General features: G+C 41.2%; 1 protein-coding gene across 1 annotated transcript in view; it reads right to left on the bottom strand.

Moving 5' to 3' along the window:
- LOC143153262 (vasoactive intestinal polypeptide receptor 2) overlaps positions 1 to 5702 on the bottom strand; it is a 56027-nt gene extending 50325 nt beyond the window's left edge. The window contains exon 1 of the mRNA XM_076324260.1: positions 3847 to 5702. The gene's annotated coding sequence lies outside the window, so the exon portion shown is untranslated. The remainder of the gene's footprint in view (positions 1 to 3846) is intronic.
- Between the last annotated feature and the right edge of the window lie 298 nt (positions 5703 to 6000).

Consider the following 6000-nt stretch of genomic DNA (forward strand, 5'->3'; position numbering starts at 1 on the left):
GTTTGAAATATTTGTTAACATCTGTTGGTTAATAATAACTGTAGGTATTCTTCGATAATTAATACATTTTTGTGATAAATTTAAAAGCGTTCGATCGAGTATTTATTTTGGAAATTACCCAATAAAATTGTCCTTTAAATTGTTTCCTGACTAAAGTGAGTGTCAAATATTTTAACAGTTCAAGGTCATCGATACAAACTGCCGAAGCAATTTACCGATTTCATTAGTTTTATATCGTTTTATGGAGCTCATAAAGAATTGAATTTTCAGTTCGATTTTTTTCTTTATCTTCCCATAAAGGCGTGACGTATCGTATGATGCACACTCACAAAGAAATGGACAAAAGAAAATAATATGGGTAATAAATTTCTTAATTAACACACGGAACGCGCATTGTTCTCAACCTCGACGACATTTTGAATGCATTATCTCACACTTGACAGTAGCATTCATTTGTTAAATTAATTTTGCTCCTAGTGTCAGAAAAGCAGCTCGCCCCTTTGAACCAGCACCATTATTTCTACTCAGACTAACCCGGACCTAGGGTTTTAATATTTCATATTAAGATCTTGAGTATGAATGTTTATCATTTTTAATTTGTCTAAATGAGACCCGTGTCGTTTATCTTTCCTACTCCCACCCTTCTGTCGCTTTATAAGAATATTGTAGCGATAGTAACTGCATAAAATAAATTCAAAATATCCAAGATATTAGATCGAGAAAATATTGTATACTTACAATTCTTTATATTTTCTTTTTTTTTTCACATAGTTTGAAAGATACTTTGAGTGAATCGTGTTCAAAAGAGATAAATTTTTCAAAGATTATTCAGAAAGATCAATTTCAGTGACCTGTGCTCCATTTTTAGCACCTGTTTTTATTATTTTTTGTTTTTGTTAATAGGTATCGAAACAAATAATTGTTTCACATGTACCCTATAACGGAAATTTTCATTTGGAATTAATTTCTTGGCTTCGTCTGACTTTAACTGTAAAGTCAACTTTTCATTTTTATATGCTAAACTTTCAGATTAGTCGACCACGTGTTGTATACAGTCCCAATCCCAGTCGCTCATTTCGAATGGCATAACTGCCTTCTTGTATATTTCCACGGTGAAATAAAAATCGCACAAATATTTACAAAAGGATGCAACCAAGAAATTTGCTCTTGAATGATGTGAAACGCTTCTTTGTGTTTATTTATAATATGTTTACTCCGAAGAGAACCCTAAACGAGGATCGAAACAGATCGATTTTTATAATACATTTGCTCCAAAACCAATGAATTTACATATTTCTGCAATTTTTTAAATTCTTGTTTTTGTTATTTACTCAAAAAATTCTCACAAGCAACAAAACTGTATCTTCTCCATATCGTTCGTTCACTCGAGTTATCGTTAATGAAATATTATAAAAAAATTCCCGTTCCTACGTTCAGAACTTAAAAAGAAATACAATTAAAAATTATTCAAATTCACCTGTCTATGGAAATCAAGCACGAGGAAAATTATGATACCCTCAAATCGCAGTAATAGCTCAAAGAATAAGTAGATCAATCTTCGATCCTCTTCCACTGAAAATAGTCGACAAATTTAAAATACTAAAAGTTCCTCGTAGGTTAACATTTAATTAGAACAGTACAGGATTAACAAGTGCCGTGAATAACATGCGTCGCGGTTAGTTAAAAATTGACTCACTGGTGTTCCTGATGAGCGATTAGAAGCACCGACCTCTATGTTTATTTATAAAGTATTAGCTTCGCAGCATGCGATCCTGAGAGCCACCCGTTATGATAACATTTATCTCGCGACCAACACGCCGATTCAAGAGGAACATTAAATTGGTTTCAGGCTCAGCGAATTCTCAGTGGCAACGTTAATAAACGGCTACACCCACCGCACGGCTATATACATTTGTTTTTATCGGCGAATGTATTTACAAGCCGCCAGATTCTGTAGTTTCTTTTTTTCTTCTTCTTCTTCTCTCTCTCCTTTTTTCAGTTCAGATCTCCTTGAGACTTTTCGCGAATCCGTGCTCGCGAGGAGTGGACATTCAGAGAACCACGCGGATAAATAATTACGAGAGGAGTTTTGTGATGTCTTCCTCGCTTTATTACCGTAAACAAGTAGCAAAGTTGCGTTGAATAATTTGGAGACTTCCAGCGACCGAGTTCCTTCCTTTCTCTTCTTCGATTCTGCGATTGACATGGCGCGTCAAAGTGAACGGTACGTAAACTAACGAGAAACACTTGATAAGCTAAAATGTTGACTCTTATCCGAACTGTCGTGTCACGACTCCCTGCTGGTTCTTACAATGGTCTATTATACTTCAACCTTATCTATCGATAATGAATTCCAAGAACAAGACTAGGTCAAGACTGTAAGTCTGTCCATGTTGCACAGAATGTAACCAAAGACTGGTAGCGAACAGGAAGAAGACTGTTACCAAGATATTGTCAACAACGCATCTATTCTTAAATTTGAAAATAAAGTTGGACCCTCTGTACCATTTAATCTACCAACTTCGATTCTCGTTTCTCGGTGATTCAAGTCACCGATGTCAACAAAGAAGACTGTTTCCAAGTCCTGTCGACAAAATGTTCACTTTCAATTCTCAGAAATCAAAGCTAGGCTTTCTGAAGCAGTTAAACTATCTACTCTAACATCGTTTCTCAGTAATGAATTTATAAACAAAAGTATCGACCCAGTCTACAAGCTGTCCACGTTACAGACAATGTAACCAGCTGCAGCAGAAGAGCAGGCAAACTGTTTCAGAAACTTCTTGAGCAAAATGTCCACTTTAAATTCAGAATAAACCTAGGTTGTTAACTCTGTACCATTTAAAGCACCTACTCCTGACCTTCCTACTTAATACAGAACTCCAAAAACAAAACTAGACTCACTTTTCGAACCAGAAGCTGTTCGTGTTACGCACAACTATCAACTTGTCTCCAGAAGGTAAGAAGACTGCTTTGAGTCTTCGTTGGTAATGTCTACTCTGAAATTCTATAATAGAGCTAGACCCACTGTTGAGCAAGTATATTCTTCGGTAATAGACCAAGAAACTCGAAACAAGATCCGGATCGAGTTTACGAACCAAAAGTTCTCCATGTTGCAAGTAACTCAACCAACCTTCGTCCAATCAGAGACAGTGAGAAGTCCTGAACGTTTACCTTGTATCGAAAGGCTCCAAATATATAAAGAAACTCCATTCTGTCTAACAAGTTATGTTTTTGATAGAAAGGGCTGGTTAAAATCTCAATTATTTAAACAATTTTATTAGAATTAATTAGAGTACATTGCACAAACGATTCAACAACTCCACGTTTAGAGCAGAATTTGTCGGATAAGCTTCACTAATAAGATCAATTAGAAGATCCAAAACGTAATGCTGCAATATTGCCCTTCCTAATAGATTATTACCATTACCAAACAATAATATGATTATAAAAACACTACAATTTCCTGTCTTTTCTGGGTAAATTTAAAACTCCCATGAAGGGAGTAGGGCTAAGTAACGTGGGATCAAACCCACCTTGTGATAGGGTTTGATCAGATTTAGGAAAGAAGGAATCTCTTTTTGTAATACTGCATACGAAGACCAGATGTACTTCACAAGTCAGAGGCTGACCAGATTGCGCGTAAACATTGACTTGCAGCAAGAAAGAAGGAAGATTGCTAAGCACTCGCCACGATTTCAGAATATAACTAGGTTTATCGATAACAAATTCTTAATACCGGACCGTATCCACCAATTAAAAGCAGTCTGTGCTGCCTATAACTTAACTCAGTTCCGTGCAAGAAGATGTATTACTTGAAAGTCCTTTGCCGATTAAGCTACTACTCACCCAGTCTCCTTAAAGGAGACCCGTGAAAACCTCTCCAGCGCCGAGTTGTTAGGTTCTCAGTAGTCGGACGCAGAATCGTCGTAGGATTTCCATAAAGATCGAACGAAGGGAATCAATTTCCGTGACAAATGGGGTCGATCGGCTCGCAAAGCCTCGTGAACGTGAAAGCGGCGACGAGCGTCCGTTGTAAAGAGTCCTCTAAGTCCTCGACGGTACTCTCTGGTAGACTGCTGTGACACCTGTTTACGCGCGTTCAGACAACCGTTCAACTTATCACTGGCAAAGAGGAACACGACGGGACACGGTGCTTCCTGTCGTCTTTCCACCTCGGAGACTTGTTTTTGCCAGAATATCGTGCTCGTAAACGTTCCAATTTCCACGAAACGATTGACGGGATCTCGTGGCTCTATTGCAAGATCAGCCTCACCTCCGTGCTTTTGGCAACAAAAACTGACCGATTGAAAAGATCGGTTCACGAGACACGGTCACGACGAATCTTTCGAGCCTCCTCGAATCACGAAGGAACCAATGATTACTAGATTGGTTATTCGTTGGTTCGTTTCAAGTCCTCTTCTGGCCTCTCGCCGAGTCCAATTCCTTGAATTCTCCCTCCCGCCGAGTTCAAAAGCTTGATGACTGGCTGCGATTAATGGGCATTGGTTCTTCACCGTCGGATGTTGATAAACGCCTCTACTGATTAGAGCCGATTGCTTTATTCTCGAATCTCTAATCCGACGATCGGTTGCTCACGTTTTAGACGCCAATCTTCGCTGATTGATAACCGGTCGAGTTGTTGCCTGGGTTTATTTACTCGGTTACGAGTCCCTAGCGAGCGATTGGTCTCGGAGCACGATTCCTTCGGATCCCTCTAAGCTGCTAGAAAACGTTGATCACCGTTGTACGCGTCGAATACGAATCTGTCATCTCCGGAAGATGACGTTAAGATAAATCCTTGTGCACGATACGGAGCGTGATGTCACCCGTAAAAATGATTTTTACAATTTCCTCTCGTCGGTTGCCCGCAACCTGGGCGCACTCGAGTCGCGTTCACCGGTGCTAATCAAATTCTTAACGTCATCCGGGCAATACTCCGAAGGCACTCGTGGCTCGTGGAACGCCTCGCCGAAACGTTACCGTTTATCGTCTTGTTTTTCTCAAACACGGGGAGAGACGGCGCTTTCAAAAGAATTCTCAATTGTCCGATACCTTATTCTTTGTACGGTGTCACAGTCGACCCAACGCGATTCTCGAGAGTTCTTTTCTCCGATGGTTCAGTACGAGTCCGAATAAAGCTGATCGCGCGTGATGTGTCGAGGTCGACGATGTTTACTACCTCGACACCTGGCTCCGAACGAGCTGTTTTCCAATAGCAATTAGAACATATGCTTCAACTTCGTCAGGTGACATTCTGTCCCTGGATCGATCGTGGCGCGCAATACCGATTTCCGTGGATCGGTAAGATCTGTTCTCTCGTCGATCTCGGGAAACATTCGCCGAGACAACCGAAAGAGATGAAATTTTTCCCGCCACTCGAAAACCCTCTGTAGCTCGATTTGTCTTTCAGGTGGCTTAACCAACAGCACCGGACAGCTCGTCACCGGTTTAGATTCCTCGGGTGATCTTTAAGTATACTTTTTCGGGAACGAACGATCGTTTCGAAAATCGAACTCCACCTACGAGCTTTCAACGTCCCTTCAGCAGGAAGAGATCCACGGAGCTGTCATTTCGCGACACATTGAAACTTTTCACTCAGGATCTTTGTCGCGCATCTCCTAACGAACCGTTTCGGCTAGGTGTGCGATCGACGCAACGTTATCGACGATCTCGGATGAACAACGTCAACACGTCCGACGCCGGGCGCCGTTTAAGCGCGACTGCCTTCCTGCGGTGCTCTATATCGTCTGATCTTACGCATGTCCGATTTCCGAGTTGCTCTCCGCCTCACCCCGCTCCGTCAGGTCCCACGTCCTCGTCGCGCAGTCGTTTCGCAGCGAGCGAACAAGCACGTTGCTTTTCGCGCTGTTTCGCTCTCTCACCCCTTCCCCACCACCCCCGACAACTGTTGCTTTCCGTTGATGTTCGCGCGGGATGAAAAATAACCGACGACCACGACGAAGACGTAGCGGCCAACGTCGTACAATAAAGCGACTAATC

This window comes from Ptiloglossa arizonensis, chromosome 12, assembly GCF_051014685.1.
Source record: "Ptiloglossa arizonensis isolate GNS036 chromosome 12, iyPtiAriz1_principal, whole genome shotgun sequence".
In the NCBI taxonomy this organism is placed as follows: Eukaryota; Metazoa; Arthropoda; class Insecta; order Hymenoptera; family Colletidae; genus Ptiloglossa; species Ptiloglossa arizonensis.